This window comes from Pongo abelii, chromosome 1 (assembly GCF_028885655.2).
Source record: "Pongo abelii isolate AG06213 chromosome 1, NHGRI_mPonAbe1-v2.0_pri, whole genome shotgun sequence".
Lineage (NCBI taxonomy): Eukaryota > Metazoa > Chordata > Mammalia > Primates > Hominidae > Pongo > Pongo abelii.
The window spans coordinates 78,833,575-78,850,744 of NC_071985.2; the positions used below are offsets into that span (position 1 = coordinate 78,833,575).

The window sequence follows — 17,170 nt, forward strand, 5'->3', positions numbered from 1 at the left end:
CACCTCGAGGTTATTATTTTTCTTTTTCTGAGAACCCACCTTTAGAATGAAAGCACTGAAAGTGGAGTTGGAGGGAGAACCAAGCCTACTTAAGGCCAATTATTATGCTTGAAATGAGTTTACTAGTGTCAGTAGTGGTGATTCAGTGACTCACATATCTACCATCTGAAAATTGGAGGAAATAGCCACTTTTATGTTTTTCCTTTTTAGAATTTCTTTAAACATCTTTATGGCTTGATAAACATTTGTAACAAAGCCTGCAACTGTACATTAGAAACTATCATATCTATCATATCACTTAGAATTCTATCTTGAGTCTGCCTAAAGGGTTTGTAATTAATACAAAAGGTATTACATGGTATCATTTTTTAAAATTTTTTCTAAAAAAATGGGTACACGTGCAGAACGCGTGGGTTACATAGGTATACATGTGCCATGGTGGTTTGCTGCATCGATTGACTCATCGTCTAAGTTCCCTTCCCTCACTCCTCACCCCCAACAGACCCTGGTGTCTGTTGTTCCCCTCTCTGTGTCCATGTATTCTTATCGTTCAACTCCCACTTATGAGAGGAAACAAATGGTATCTGGTTTTCTTTTCCTGTGTTAGTTTGCTGAGGATGATGGCTTTCAGCATCATCCATGTCCCTGCAAAGGATATGATCTCATTCCCTTTATAGTATCCCATGGTGTATACATGCCACATTTTCATTATCCAGTCTATCATTGATGGGCATTTGGGTTGGTTCCATGTCTTTGCTATTGTAAATGCATGCAATAAATGTGCATGCATAAATAAATGCTGCAATAAATGTGTGCATGTGTCTTTACAGTAGAATAATTTATATTCCTTTGGGTATATATCCAGTATTGGAATTCTAGGTCAAATGTTATTTCTGGTCCTAGATCCTTGAGGAATCACCATACTGTCTTCCACAATGAAAGAATTTACATTCTCACCAACAATTTACATTCTCACCAACAATGTAAAAGCATTCCTATTTCTCCACAGCCTCACCAGTATCTATTTCTTGACTTTTTAATAATTGCCATTCTGACTAGTGTGAGATGGTATCTCTTTGTGGTTTTGATTTGTATTTCTCTAATGATCAGTGATGTGGAGATTGTTTTCATGTTTGTTGGCTTCATAAATGTCTTCTTTTGAGAAGTGTCTGTTCATATCCTTTGCCCACTTTTTGATGGGGTTGTTTTTTTTCTTGTAATTTTGTTTAAGTTTCTTGTAGATTCTGGATGTTAGATCTTTGTCAGATGGATAGATTGCAGAAATTTTTTCCCATTCTGTAGGTTGCCTGTTCACTCTGATAATAGTTTCTTTTGTTGTGTAGAAACTCTTTAGTTTAATTAGATCCGATTTATCAATTTTGGCTTTTGTTGCAATTGCTTTTAGCGTGTTAGTCATGAAGTCTTTGCCCATGCCTATGTCCTGTATGGTATTGCCTAGGTTTTCTTCTAGGGTTTTTGAGGTTTGTGGTTTTACATTTAAGTATTTAATGCAACTTGAGTTAATTTTTGTATAAGGCTTAAGAAGTGTCCACTTTCTGTCTTCTGCATATGGCTAACCAGTTTTCCCAGCACCGTTTACTGAATAGGAGACCCTTTCCCCATTGCTTGTTGTTGGCAGGTTTGTCGAAGATTAGATGGTTGTAGATGTGTGGTGTTATTTCTGAGGTCTCTGTTCTACTCCATTGGTCTATATGCCTGTTTTGGTACCAATACCATGCTATTTCGGTTACTGTAGCCTTGTAGTATAGTTTGAAGTCAGGTAGTGTGTTTCTTCTAGCTTTGTTGTTTTTGCTTAGGATTGTCTTGGCTATACTGGGTCTTCTTTGATTCCACATAAAATTTAAAATAATTTTTTTAATTCTGTGAAGAATATCAATGGGAATAGCATTGAATCTGTAAGTTATTTTGGGCAGTATGGCCATTTTCACGATAGTGATTCCTCCTATCCATAAGGATGGAACGTTTTTCCATTTGTTTGTGTCCTCTCTTATTTCCTTGAGCAGTAGTTTGTATTTCTCCTTGAAGAGGTCCTTTACATCCATTTTTAGCTGTATTCCTAGGTATTTTATTCTCTTTGTAGCAATTGTGAATGGGAGTTCATTCATGATTTGGCTCCCTGCTTGTCGATTGTTGGTGTAAAGGCATGCTTGTGATTTTTGCACATTGATTTTGTATCCTGAGATTGCTGAAGTTGCTTATCAGTTTAAAGAGTTTTGGGGTTGAGATGATGAGTTTTCTAAATGTACAACGATGTCATCTGCAAACAGAGACAATTTGACTTCTTCTCTTCCTATCTGAATACACTCTATTTCTTTCTCTTTCCTGATTGCCCTGGCCAGAACTTCCAATACTCTGTTGAATAGAAGTGGTGAGAGAGGGCACTCTTGTCTCGTACCAGTTTTCAAAGGGAATGGTTCCATCTTTTACCCATTCAATATGATATTGACTGTGGGTTTGTCATAAATAGCTCTTATTTTGAAATATATTCCATCAATACCTAGTTTATTGAGAGTTTTAACATGAAGGGATGTTGAATTTCATCAAAGGCTTTTTCTGCATCTATTGAGACAATCATGTGGTTTTGTCTTTGGTTCTGTTTATGTGATGGATTACCTTTATTGATTTGCACATGTTGAACCAGCACTGCCTCCCAGGAATGAAGCTGGCTTGATCGTGGTGGACAAGTTTTTTGATGTATTGCTGGATTCAGCTTGCCAGTATTTTATTGAGGATTTTTGCATTGATGTTCATCAGGGATATTGGCCTGAAGTTTTCTCTTTTTGTTGTGTCTCTGCCAGGCTTGGTATCAGGATGATGCTGGCTTCAAAATATGGGTTAGGGAGGAGTCCTTCCTTTTCAATTGTTTAGAATAGTTTCAAAAGGAATGGTATCAGCTCCTCTTTGTGTTTCTGGTAGAACTCAGCTGTGAATCTATCTTGTCCTGGGCTTTTTTTGGTTAGCAGGCTATTAATTACTGCCTCAATTTCAGAACTTGTTATTAGACTATTCAAGGATTCAACTTCTTCCTGGTTTATTTTTAGGAGGGTGTATGTGCCCAGGAATTTACCCATTTCTTCTAGATTTTCTAGTGTTTTTGCGTAGAGGTGTTTATAGTATTCTCTGATGGTAGTTTGTATTTCTGTGGGGTCAGTGGTGATATCCCCTTTATCATTTTTTATTGTGTCTATTTGATTTTTCTCTCTTTTCTTCTTTATTGGTCTAGCTAGCGGTCTATTTACTTCATTAATCTTTTCAAAAAACCAGCTCCTGGATTCACTGATTTTTTTGAAGGTTTTTTTGTATCTGTATCTCCTTCAGTTCTTCTCTGATCTTAGTTATTTCTTGTCTTCTGCTACCTTTTGGATTAGTTTGTTCTTGCCTTTCTAGCTCTTCTAAGTGTGGTGTTAGGGTGCTTTTTTGAGATCTTTCAACTTTCTGATGTGGGCATTTAGTGCTATAAATTTTCCTCTTAACACTGCTTTAGCTGTGTCCCAGAGATTCTGATACATTTTCTGTTTGTGCTTATTGGTTTCAAAGAGCTTCTTGATTCTGCCTTAATTTCATTATTTATCCAGGAGTCCTTCAGGAGCACGTTGTTGAATTTCCATGTAACTGTGTAGTTGAGTGAGTTTCTTAATTCTGAGTTCTAATTTGATTGCACTTTGGTTTGAGAGACTGTTATGATTTCAATTCTTTTGCATTTGCTGAGGAGTGTTTTACTTCCAATTATGTGGTTGATTTTAGAATAAGTGCCATGTGGCACTGAGAAGAATGTATATTCCATTGATTTGGGGTAGAGAATTCTTTAGACATCTACTAGGTCCACTTGATCCAGAGCTGAGTTCAAGTCCTGGATATCCTTGTTAATTTTCTGTCTTGTTGATATGTCTAATACCGACAGTGGGATGTTAAAATCTCCCACTATTATGGTATGGTTCTTTGTAGGTCTTTAAGAACTTGTTTTATGAATCTGGGTGCTCCTGTATTGGGTGCATATATATTTAGAATAGTTAGCTCTTCTCATTGAATTATTCCCTTTACCATTATGTAATGCCCTTCTTTATCTTTTTTGATCTTTATTGGCTTAAAGTCTGTTTTGTTAGAGACTAGGACTGCAATCCTTGCTTTTTTTCGCTTTTCATTTGCTTGGTAAATTTTCCTCCATCCCTTTATTTTGAGCCTGTGTGTGTCTTTACATGTGAGATGAGTCTCCTGAATATAGTACACAAATGGGTCTTGACTCTTTATCCAATTTGCCAGTCTGTGTCTTTCAATTGGGGCATCAGGCCATTTACATTTAAGGCTTGTATTGTTATGTGTGAATTTGATTCTGTCATTATGCTGCTATTTGGTTATTTTGCACACTAATTGATGCAGTTTCTTCATAGTGTCATTGGTTTTTATATTTTGGTTTCTTTTTGCATTGGCTGGTACTGGTTTCTCCTTTCCATATTTAGTGCTTCTTTCAGGAACTCTTGCAGGGCAGGCCTGGTGGTAACAAAATCCCTCAGCATTTGTTTGTCTGGAAAGGATTTTATTTCTCCTTTACTTATGAAACTTAGTTTGGCTGGATATGACATTCTCGATTGAAAATTATTTTATTTAAGAATGTTAAATATTGGCCCCCAATCTCTTCTGGCTTGTAGAGTTTCTGCTGAGAGGTCCACTGTTAGTCTGATGGGCTTCTCTTTGTAGGTGACCTGGCCTTTTTCTCTGGCTGCCCTTAACAGTTTTTCCTTCATTTTGACCTTGGAGAATCTGAAGATTGTGTGTCTTGGGGTTGATCTTCTCATGGAGTATCTTTGTGGTGTTCTCTGTATTTCCTGAATTTGCATGTTGTCCTGTCTTGCTAGATTTGGTAAGTTCTTCTGGATAATATCTTGAAGTGTGTTTTCCAGCTTGTTTCCATTCTCCTCGTCTCCCTCTGGTACTCCAATCAATTGTAGCTTTGCTCTTTTTACAAAGTCCCATTTTTTTTAGGCTTCATTTATTCATTTTCATTCTTTTTTCTCTAGTCTTGTCTGCATGCCTGATTTCAGCAAGGTGGTCTTCAAACTCTGATATCCTTTCTTCTGCTTCATCGATTCAGCTATTGATACTTGTGTATGCTTCATGAAGTTCTCATCCTATGTTTTTCAGCTCCATCAGATTGTTCATGTTCCTCTCTAAACTGATTATTCTAGTTAGCAATTCCTCTAACCTTTTATCAAGGTTCTTAGCTTCTTTGCATTGGGTTAGAACATGCTCCTTTAGCTCAGTGTAGTTTTTTATTACCCATCTTCTGAAGCCTAATTCTGTCAATTCATTCATCTTATCTTCCGTCCAGTTCTGTGCCCTTGATGGAGAGATGTTGTGATTATTTGGAGGAGAAGAGGCACTGTGGCCTTTTGGGTTTTCAGCATGTTTTTGTTGATTATTTCTCATCTTTGTGAGTTTGTCTAGTTTTGGTCTTTGAGGCCGCTGACCCCTGAATAGGGTTTTTTGGGGGCTTTTTGTTGTTGTTGTGATTTGGTTGTTGTTGCTTTCTGCTTGTTTGTTTTTCTTTCAATGGTCAGGTTCCTCTTCTGTAGGGCTGCTGCAGTTTGCTGGGGGTTCACTTCAGGTCTTATTCATCAGACTCACTCCTGTGCCTGGAGATGTCACTCAAGGAGGCTGGAAAACAGCAAAGATGGGTGCCTGCTCCTTCATCTGGGACCTCTGATCTCTAGGGGCACCAACCTGATGCCAGTAGGATTGCTCCTGTATAGGGTGTCTGACAACTGCTGTTAGACAGTCTCACTCATGTGGGTGGCATGGGGAACAGGACGCCTTTAATGGAGCACTTTGTCCCTTGGTGGAGGGGTGTGCCTCACTGGGGGAAACTCACTCATCTGGATTGCACGGATTCCTCAGAACTACCAGGAAGAAAGGCTGTCTTCTGGTCTGCAGAGACTGTGGCCACATCTTCCCCTAGTGGCTAAGGCCCTGGGGAATCTGCGTTCTGTCCCTGAGCCTCTGGCTGGAGTTATTGGAGTTCCTGCAAGGAAGCCCCACCCATTGAAGAAGGATGGGTCAGGGTCAGGCCTGAAGAGGCACTCTGCCTGCAGACTGCCGCAGCTGGTGTGTTGGGCTGTGGGGGACAAGTCTTGGGAACAAGCTGTCCAGCCTCCCTGGCTCCAGCAGGGGAAAAGCACAGCCTGGGGCTATAGAGATGGGTGCTGCCCTTCCCTCTGCCAGGGAGCTCAGCGTGTTAGGCAGTTGTAATTCCCAGTGCTGGCTGCTGCCCCTCCCGCAAAGAGCTCAAATGGCTTAGACAGCAGGCAGATGCAGCCATGATGCTGATCGGCCCTCCCCCGGGAGCTCCATAGGCTTAAGCAGATTCCAGCTGCAAGGCTGTTAAGAGTCTGCATGTTGTGGGGTTGGGATGCTAGGCCCAGGTGATGTGGATTCATGAGTGAAATTTTTTGATCCATGGGTTGCACGGTTCCATAGGAAAAGCACAGCCTCCCCAGCTGGGTAATATGCTCACCACCCCCCTTGGCTGGGCAGAGGGGGCTCCCCAGCCCCATGTGGCTCTCAGGTGGGCTGCCATACTACACTGTTCTTCCTTCTCTCAGTGTGTCAAACCAGCGTCCTAATCAGTTCTGGTGTGAGAATCTGGATACCTTGGTTGCCAGTGAAGGATTCACATGCATATTTGTTGCGTGAAGTCAGGGACCCCAAATGGAGGGACCGGCTGGAGCCGCAGCAGAGGAACAAAATTTGTGAAGATTTCATGGACATTTATCAGTTCCCAAATAATACTTTTATAATTTCTTATGCCTGTGTTTACTTTAATCTCTTATATCTTCATAAGCTGAGGATGTACATCACCTCAGGACCACCGTGATAATTGTGTTACCTGTACAAATTGATAGTCAAACATGTGTGTTTGAACAATATGAAATCAGTGCACCTTGAAAAAGAATAGGATAATAGTGATTTTTATGGAACAAGGGAAGACACCCATAAGGTCTGACCGCCTGTGGGGTCAGGCAAAAAGAGCCATATTTTTCTTCTTGCAGAGAGGCTATAAACAGACGTGCAGGTAGGAGAGATATCACTAAATTCTTTTCCTAGCAAGGAATATTAATATTAATACCCTGGGAAAGGAATGCATTCCTGGGGGAAGGTCTATAAATGGCCGCCAGGGGAATGTCTAACTTATGTGGTTGAGATAAGGATTGAGATACACCCTGGTCTCCTGCAGTACCCTCAGGCTCACTAGGGTGAGGAAAAACTCCGCCGTGGTAAATTTGTGGTCAGACCGGTTCTCTGCTCTTGAACCCTGTTTTCTGTTGTTTAAGATGTTTATCAAGACAATACATGCACCACTGAACATAGACCCTTATCAGTGGTTCTGCTTTTTCCCTTTGTCCTGTTCCCTCAGAAGCATGTGATCTTTGTTAGACCCTGATTAGTAGTTCTGCTTTTTGCCCTTTGAAGCATATGATCTTTGTACCTATTCCCTGTTCTTATACTCCCTCCCCCTTTTGAAACCCTTAATCAAAACTTGCTGGTCTGAGACTCAGGCGGGCATCATGGTCCTACCGATATGTGATGTCACCCTCTGTGGCCCAGCTGTAAAATTCCTCTCTTTGTACTGTCTCTCTTTATTTCTCAGCTGACTGACACTTACGGAAAATAGAAAGAACCTACGTTGAAATATTGGGGGCAGGTTCCCCCAATACATATTATGGTTTTTTCAATGGGAGCCTTCGAATGCCACTGTTTCTTGTTGTCCATCTTGGTCCCACACCCTTGTTATATTTAGAATAGTATAGTATAGTGGAGTGAAGCAGAAAGGATACTAGTGAGGCATCAAAGTTCCTTAACATCCTTATCTGTAGAGGGGTTAATCATTTTTGCTTTGCCTAACTGACAGTGTTGTGGTGGGGATCGGGTAGGATAATATTTATAGAAGTTCTTTGTAAATAGTTGCAGAACTCAATTAACTAAAGCTCAAAAGTTTGCATTTGTTTTTTTCTTGTGCCTCTTGGTATTCCCAGAAATAGCACAGTGCCTGGCATGTAGTAGGTGCTTTATAAATGTTTAATAAATGAATAAACTGTAAGCCATATGTCCTTGCTTGAAGAGGATATTTAGGTCTTTCTATGATACTATGAGTCTTATAAAAGTAGCAACTCCAAGCTGGTCTCTTATGTGACACACAGAGTTTTTAGCAACTTTTCTAAGGCTTAGGCAACCTGAGGACTTTTTTGAGATTCATGTAACTTGGATAGCAGCTGGGGTCTCCCTGTACCCAGGCACATGCCATCAATTTCACAGCTCTCTCCATGACTTCTGCTTACTGCTTCATGGCTTTCTCCATGTCTGCATTGGCCTCATATTGTGCTGTTATTGTTTTGCCTCTTATCAATCTATGTATAAAGCTTAGCTCCTTTTCAATTTCACAAAAAATCCACCTCTACTCATATTTTTTGTGTTTAATAACTTTACTGAATATTCAAAGGGCCACGGGGAGACGTCACTTTGAACCTACACAGCATTCTGTTATCCCACTGTCTCTATTCTTTCTTTTTGTTCTTAATTTCTTTCCTTCATTCCTCTTCTAAATTGTTTGAAAGTTCTTTCTGTTATCCTGAGAAATGCAGTTCTGCCCAAAACAAGGTCCTTCAAAGTATCTACTTTTTTCTTCAGGCACTTATGAGGATATTTTTACTGAACAAATGCAGTTCCCTTTTTTATACAGATACCTTAATACCTAAATCATTACAATATTTATGAATGTGGACACAAACAAATTAAAGCCATTCTTTGAGGGGGGAAACAGGGTCTAACTCTCTTGCGCATGCTGGAGTGCAGTGGCACAAGCATGGCTTACTGCAGCCTCAGCCTCCCTGGGCTCAGGTGATCCTCTTACCTCAGCCTCACAACTAGCTGTGATTACAGGCGTGCACTACCACACCTATCTTAAAATAATTTCTGAAATTTCTTTGACAACTTGTAGTTTGTCAACTTTTCAATACTGTTGAGGATCACTTGTAATTTTTGTATATAAAGAGGGAACAAAACAACATAATATTCCATCTGGGATATAAGATGCACACTGAAGAATGCAGAGATAAAACATGATTTAAAAAATAGTTTAATCATCCTATATGACAGCATTTAGCACAGGGCCGAGAGTCAGACAGTCCTGGTAGTAAACCCCATCTGGGCCCACTTGTAGGCCATATAATTTGGGAAAGTTGTTTACTCTGTGTATTGGTCCATTTTCACACTGCTATAAAGATACTACCTAAGACTGGGTAATTTATAAAGACAGGAGGTTTAATTAACTCACAGTTCTATGTGGCCGGGGAAACCTCAGGAAACCTGTAATCCAGGCAGAGGGTGAAGGGGAAGCAAGGCACATCTTACATGGTGGCAGGATACATGGTGGCAGGAAAGAGAGAGAAGGGGTAAGCACCAGACACCTATCAAACAACCAGATCTTGTGAGAACTCATTCACTCTCTCAAAAACAACATGGGGGAACCATCCCCATGATCCAATCACCTCCCATCAGGTGCCTCCCTCAACATGTGGAGATTACAATTTGGGTCACAATCTGAGATGAGATTTTGGTGGGGACACAGCCAAACCATATCACTCTGACTTTCTGAGTTTCCTGATGCACAAAAGAGGTTGTCAGAATTAAATATAATTAAATAAAATTGAATTGTTTATAACGTGTAGTGGCTTTTAGTATTTTATCCAGGTTACTTAGGTTGCTAAAACTTGAAATAGCTCAACATCTAGAGAAATTGATGCTCTTTAATAATCAATTACTCTATTAGCCAGCAGCTCAAAGTGTAGGGATGTCTAACAATAAAACTCTTTTTATTAGTTATAATTAAAATCCTTGTCCCAGAATATGTGGAGCATATAGATGGAAACCTAAGTATTAAAGCACAAGTTTCAGATATACAACTGTTATCTACGTGATTTGAGTAGCCAATTATTACAATGGTTTGTTTGGACTGGTAGTAGAAGAAGCAATAGATGATATTCAGAAGACTTGACTTGTCATGTGACCCTAGGCAGTGCCTTGATTTCTTTCAGCCTGTTTTCTTATCTAAGAGCATTCTGTTCAGTCCCTTTCACACCTAAAATGATCCAATGACTTGTAGTAATGCTTTGATTGCAAAGTATAATTGCTATTACTGTATTGTTGAAATTAATAAATTATTTATCTAATAAATTAATTTAATCAATAAATTTAGTTAATTAAATTGGCCTAAAGATGCCTCTGTAGGAAACTATATTCTAACTTAAAATGTAAACAAACTCTGACCTAACTTGAGAGTGCATTTTTGTAATTGAGTTTTGGCCAATTATAGTAGCTGAGCTTTCAGCCAATCACAGGTGAAAACTTCTCAGACATGTCCAAATAAGGCAAATGCTGTGCTGTGACCAATCAGGCTCTTTCTGTATATAACTTCCTTTTTCCGTTTGTAAATACTGCCTGCCCATCTTGTTGGGTGAAGCATTCTGGACCTTTAGTGGTTCAGGCAGCTGCCTGATTAATACATTTTTTTCTTTGTTAAAATAAACTCTGCTTAATTTAATTTGTCTACAGCTTTTCTTTGAACAATTGGTGTCAGAAGTTGGATTTGGAGTAGACCTTCAGGGACCCCCAGGAGCACTGAGTGACAAAGTAAAAGTACTCACCAGGGCTCATTGTGCCCATTGATCTCTTGTAACAACTGGAGTCATGGGTGAATTCTGTCCTGAATTTGAGCTCCGTGGATTTGTGTTATAAACTCTAACTTTACTTGAGCACTTTTTAGTTGACTGGGTCTAGGATCAAATTGGACTTAATAAGTCCTCATGTAGGACAATTTAAAAAGGCTTCATGTAGGTACCTTTCAAATCAAAAAAGAGTCTGGGACTCTAGGAGACTCCACTTTCTGCAACACTGGCTACCTTTATGTACACAAATTCTGGGCCCAGAACCTGTATGTTTTGGGGAAAATGGGTTAACTTTACTACTGACTACAGTGGGGATGTTTTAACCTAGATAAAATTGTTCACTTGCAAAGTGCATTAGAAAACAAATGCAAAAAGCCAAAGAAAAAAAAAAAAGGAATGCATTCTGTAAGTGGTACAAAGAGGCATCTAAAAGATTAAATGAATCAAAGATTCTCTCTTTAAAAGGTTCTTTACAGAAGGCAAATGAAAAGCATCTTAAAAGTATTTTTCAAAAATGCTAGTCAAAATCTTTAGCCATTGGGCAAAAAATCCTAGTTCTAATGACCAGAAAATATTTGGATTCAGATGTTCTTTAAAAAAAAATTGTGTAATTTAAAAAATTCATTTGTAGAGATAGGGTCTTGCCATGTTACCCAGGCTGGTTTTGAACGCCTGGTCTCAAGTGATCCTCCCACCTCAACCTCCCAAAGTGCTGGGATTACGTGCATGAGCTGCTGTTCCAAGCCTAGATCCAGATATTCTTTAATAAATTAGTGAGCTTGTATTATTGCACTGGCACACGGCTAAAATTTTAGAATGAAAGCTGTAAGATCTGTTTCTGTCTATATGTTTATATATGTCTCTATATATGATATATATGTGTGATATTTTTCTATCTACTTATGATATTGCTAAATTAAGTGGTAAAAGAACTCTAATTGGCTTTAAGAAAACTAAGTGTTTACATAAATGAAGTATTTGTTTAGAAAAATAAGAACTAACCCAAGTAGTTTTCAAGTTCACGTGATCTGGGTAATCTTTGATAAATTAGGATACTGTTGGTTAAATTAAAACAGGCATGTCTTCAGATTTTTCAGTACTAAATACAATACAGATGCATGACTTTTCCTACCTAGAGTTACCAATAAAATAAATTTATTTTATGTCTATATTACAAAACTTGTCAGCAAGAAAAATAACTTAAAATGATGACTAGCTGCTTAATATTTAACCTTTACAAGCAATCCAAGTGAAATTGTTAAAAAAGTGAGTTAAATGGATGTAAGATAAAGTTCTCATGTAAAAAAATTCTTTCTGTACCAGAAAGTTTTGACATTCTTATCAAGAAAGGAAAGTTGAGGCTGAGGGTAATCTGTAATAACAACAATTTAATTCTCAGGCCTAGCAAACAAACAAACATACAAACAAACAAAAACAAACCCTTAGGAGGATAGACATGCAATTTTGCCTCCTCTACAGTTTCTTATTGCAGAGAGACTAAGGATATTTGGGAATGTTAGTAAATATCTTCTATGCCACACTGACAAATTCTACTATGAGAAAGGATGTGCTTCTAGAAACTACGATCATACATTTGCCAATTTACAGATTGCTGGTGTGACAGACAGTTCACAGCTGCTTGCTTCCTAATGTTCACTGGAAATTAAAAGTCACTAGAGATTAAGAATTCTAATTAATACATGTAAGTAAAATCACTAGAACTAATAGTGGAAACAACTCTATATGCAAGAATACAAGGAAAGTAAGATTTACTTTTGATAAGGAAAAGCTATAAGATATGAGAATGTTATGTTTTGTTAAGGAAAAAAGAATAATTTTTGTACTAAAGTAGAATGACTGGTTTTTCCAAAATGAGAAGAGGTAAAGTACAGGACAAAAACTGAATGATGAAAAAGTTGGGGAGAGTTTGTGGAAGATAAATCTTTTTTTTCTTGTATGTTCTTTCAATGTAGAAGATGAATCATGTGGAATAAATTTTATGTGTGACCAGGTTAGCTAGGATTAGAAAGAACTATTTACAAGTATTTTTAAAAATTCAGTATTAGTATGAGAAGTACACTGATACAAAAGTAGAATTTTGTGTTTCTGTTAAAACAACATTTTCTTGGTCTACTCTTAACAGGAAATTGTGAAAGGTTTTTCTTTCCATTTTAGATAATTGGTGTAGGAGATAAATATTCTGTATTTTACTAAGATAATGTCCAGTGCTTCATGCTGTCTTTATTAGGTTTTTGATTTCATAAGAGAACTGAGTCTTCTCTATTAAGAGAGCTAAAGTTTTTCTACAACTATGTAACTTTCTATATTTTCCTTTGAAGTCTTTTAATTATCACTTTGGTTAAATAAATTACTACTATTCACAGTGACCTGTGATCCTATTAAATATTTTGCTCAAGTGTTTCAAACCTTTGATATTTTGGACAGACTTCCCAAATATAAAATGTAAAATTAAACGTTTTTCTTGACCTTGAATTAACTTTGAGATTTTCCACATGGGCCCTTGGAACACAGCAAAAGGATATCCATCCTTACAAAGATAGATAATAAGTATTTGGGCTTATTTGATACATTAAATTATATGAATAGTACTGTCAAAATTAAGTAATGCTTAACCTTCTTTGGGTTATTTTTGTGTGTATGTGTTATTACTATATGGTTTGGAAATTGTATGAAATTCATAGACATCAAGTCGTCCTCATATAATGCTGGTATTCATAATTCTAGTTATTATCTTAAAATGTTGTATGAAACAGAAGTAACTTCATTTCCTTATCAATTCCATCATTATTGTAGTGAATTTTCATTAGGTCTTTTTATTTTTCTTTTCTTGTCTGTCTTTTCTTGCCTTTTCTTATCTTTTCTTCTTTCCTTTTCTTTTCTTTTTTCTTTTTTCAGAGGCAGAGTCTCACTCTGTCACACAGACTGGAGTGCAGTAGTATGGTCATGTCTCACTGAAGCCTTGGGCTCTTGGGCTCAAGCAATCCTCCCACTTCAGTCTCCCAAGTAGCTGGACTACTATGCACAACAACACCTGGCTAATTATTTTATTCTTCATAGAGACAGGGTCTCACTATGTTGCTCAGGCTGGTCTTGAACTCCTAGGCTCAAGCAATCATCCTGCCTCAGCCTTCCAAGGTGCTGGGATTAGAGTCATGTACCACCATGCCTGGTCTCATCAGATTTTTAACCATGGCAATTTTAAGTCTTGTCATTCACAGATGGTTAATTGTTTACTATGGTACTTTCCTGGGCAACTATAAGCCTGAAGTGTTTCATCTTCAAGAAGATTCATGAAAAGGACACTGACAAATATAGTTTTCTGATAACTTTAAGATCATACCATTGGACTGGGTAAGAATTCTACAATGAAAAAATTGGCTGGTTCATAAAACTGTGAACCCAATATATGTCAGGACAATAATTAATTAGATATCAGTGAAATGATTTGACAGACTTTTATGCTAAGTCAGCCAGTACTGAAATTGTTAAGATATGCAATTTGAATAAACTTTAAAAGATTGATCACTGTCAAATTACCTATGGTAACCTATTTAATGAGCGGTACTATTCACCTGAATTGGAGAAACAAAATTGGTATTTAAAAAGATGTAAATGCAATATTAAGCATTAACTCAATGAAGAGTCTGGACAGCTGCTTTGTCCTTCCTGAGTCCTTAAAGCTTCCATTATTAAGAGCTCTGAATTCCATATTCATCATGACAGAGATAAAATGATTCAAATTATGAAAAAATATTGATGGGATGACTTTTAAATTGCTAAAATTTATAACCAATTTTGGTTATAAATTGTCAAACTCATAGTTCTGATAAGAAAATAAAAACTTCAGGTGATACACACCTGCTGGATTATTTGAACACTTAAAAATGGAGTTCCTTCAAGTGACACATTAAATATATGTTTTCTGGTTGTATAGAAGCTTTCCCACGCAGGAAGGCTGATGCCACAATAATAGCTAAAGTTTATTAGAAAATGTGTTTCCCTTGGCTGGGCACAGAGGCTCACACCTGTAATCCCAGCACTTTGGGAGGCCGAGGCGGGTGGATCATGTCAGGAGATCGAGATCATCCTGGCCAACATGGTGAAACCCCGTCTCTACTAAAAATACAAAAATTAGCTGGGCGTTGTGGTGCGTGCCTGTAATCCCAGCTACTGGGTGGGCTGAGGCAGGAGAATTGCTTGAACCAGGGAGTCAGAGGTTGCAGTGAATCGAGATCGCACCATTGCACTCCAGCCTGGTGACAGAGTGAGACTCCGTCTCAAAAAAAAAAAAAAAAAAAAAAAAAGGAAAAAAGAAAATGCGTTTCCCTTATCATTCGTCCCTGGAGAAATCTTCAGTGATAGAGGTACTCATTTTGTATCCGAAATTGGTTCCTTCCGGTGGGTTCTTGGTCTCACTGGCTTCAAGAATGAAGCCGCGGACACTTGCAGTGAGTGTTACAGCTCTTAAAGATGGTGTGTCCAGAGTTATTTGTTCCTCCCAGTGGGTTGGTAGTCTCGCTGACTTCAGGAATGAAGCTGCAGACCCTCATGGTGAGGGTTACAGCTCATAAAGGTAGTGCTGATCCAAAGAGTGAGCAGCAGTAAGATTTATTGGGAAGAGTGAAAGAACAAAGCTTCCACAGCGTGGAAGGGGACCCCAAGCGGGTTGTCGCTGCTGGCTTGGGTAGCCAGCTTTTATTCCCTTATTTGGCTCCACTCACGTCCTGCTGATTGGTCCATTTTACAGAGTGCTGATTGGTCCTTTTTTACAGAGTGCTGATTGGTGCATTTACAAACCATTAGCTAGACACAGAGCACTGATTGGTGTGTTTACAATCCTTTAGCTAGACAGAAAAGTTCTCCAAGTCCCCACCCACCCCAGAAGCCTAGCCGGCTTCACCTCTGAATTTCACTGGACAAGTTGTAAAACAGTTAAATAAGATATTATAAATACAATGGCATTAGGCGAAGATAACTACATTGATTTGATTGCCTTAGTCAGAGTCAACTGATGGCAATCACACTCATCCTCACTAGAAATCTAGGTTGACTGCTTATGAAATTAAATATTTGAAATTATGAAATAGTTACTTCAAGGCTTGTTCCGTTAATAATAAAACCTATGGATCTTTTGCTTTTGTAAACTCTGACAATGCTCAATAGTGTCATGCTTTGATGCATTATGCCAAAGCATATTTTCACCAGGTAAGAAAAGCCCTTTGTGACTCACAAATTGATGACAAGTAGACCTTTCATGATTTAGAATAATGAGGTTGGGTCTTTTGGAAATGACACCAGAGGAAGACTGCCCTGGATAGGGACTATACCAAGTTCTTCTTTGCAGCAAAACCTCAGGGTCTTGAGTCTTGTGTTCACATCTTTTTACTAAGAAGGGCTCCTCCAGACTCCTGGTATACATTTGTTGGAGGCCTTAAGGTAAAGATGACCAGGGAAGTTTTTCCCCAGAAGCAGATGGTATCCTAGACATAGACGCTAAGACCATGGAATAAGATTTCTCTGTCATCATAAAAGCTTTATTTCTCTCCTTTCCCCCTAGTTTTCTGCTGTCTGAATCCCTTCCTTTTCCTTAAAGGAAAATCCATGGGACCATAATCTGTGTGTGGCTTTATCAAAAGCTTATGCCCTAGAAAGAAATGAGAGCAATTGTTGGGTTTGTAGGCTAATGCCACCATATCAGAAAACAATTTCTCTTATGCCAATGTCTGTGTTCCCATTGAGAGTCATCATGAAGCCCTAGAGGAATAGTGGAAATCTTTCCTTAAAATTCTAGACATTACCGCTACTTACTTTTTTACACTCACTAGAAATAGTACCATGAACTTTCCAATTAATAACCTAATTATTACCAAATATAGAAAACATATCTGAGTGATGTCTGTAAAATGTATAACACATATTCAAGACCTGGGGACTACCAATGCAGGTATGAGTAATTGCTTGTATGATGTCACTGAATTAAATCTGGAAGCTCCTTTTCTACTAAATGTGGTTATGCACCCTTACAGCATACCCTTTGAGTAAGTTTCTCGCTGTACCTTACTCAGGAGCTATGTGAACTTGTGGACAAATTTAACTGACTTCTGCTCAAACACCACTAGGTGGCCATCTTTCCTAGCCCCTGAGGGCCTACATTGGGACTGCAGAGAATTTACTTACCTCTTCCTCACTGGTTCAGATTTTGCTATATGGCCTGGCTCCCTCCTACCTTCTGAATAGCTTTTCCTGAAAGTTCCCATTGTATCTTTCATAACCAGAGGCCAAAGCAATCAATAACCAAAATTAGCACAAACCTTGAAATAGATGGAGATAAGTTAGTTTCCTTGGAGGAAATGTTCCTGTGGGGTTATTGGGGGCACACTCTTGGCAGTATTGGGGTGCTGGTTGTACAGAAT

General features: G+C 38.4%; 1 long non-coding RNA gene across 1 annotated transcript in view; it reads left to right on the plus strand.

The window, feature by feature from the left end:
* Nucleotides 1-16,056: 16,056 nt before the first annotated feature.
* Nucleotides 16,057-17,170, plus strand: part of LOC129060221 (uncharacterized) — a 28,318-nt gene continuing 27,204 nt past the window's right edge. The window contains exon 1 of the long non-coding RNA XR_008526762.1: nt 16,057-16,193. This is a non-coding gene — a long non-coding RNA (uncharacterized LOC129060221). The remainder of the gene's footprint in view (nt 16,194-17,170) is intronic.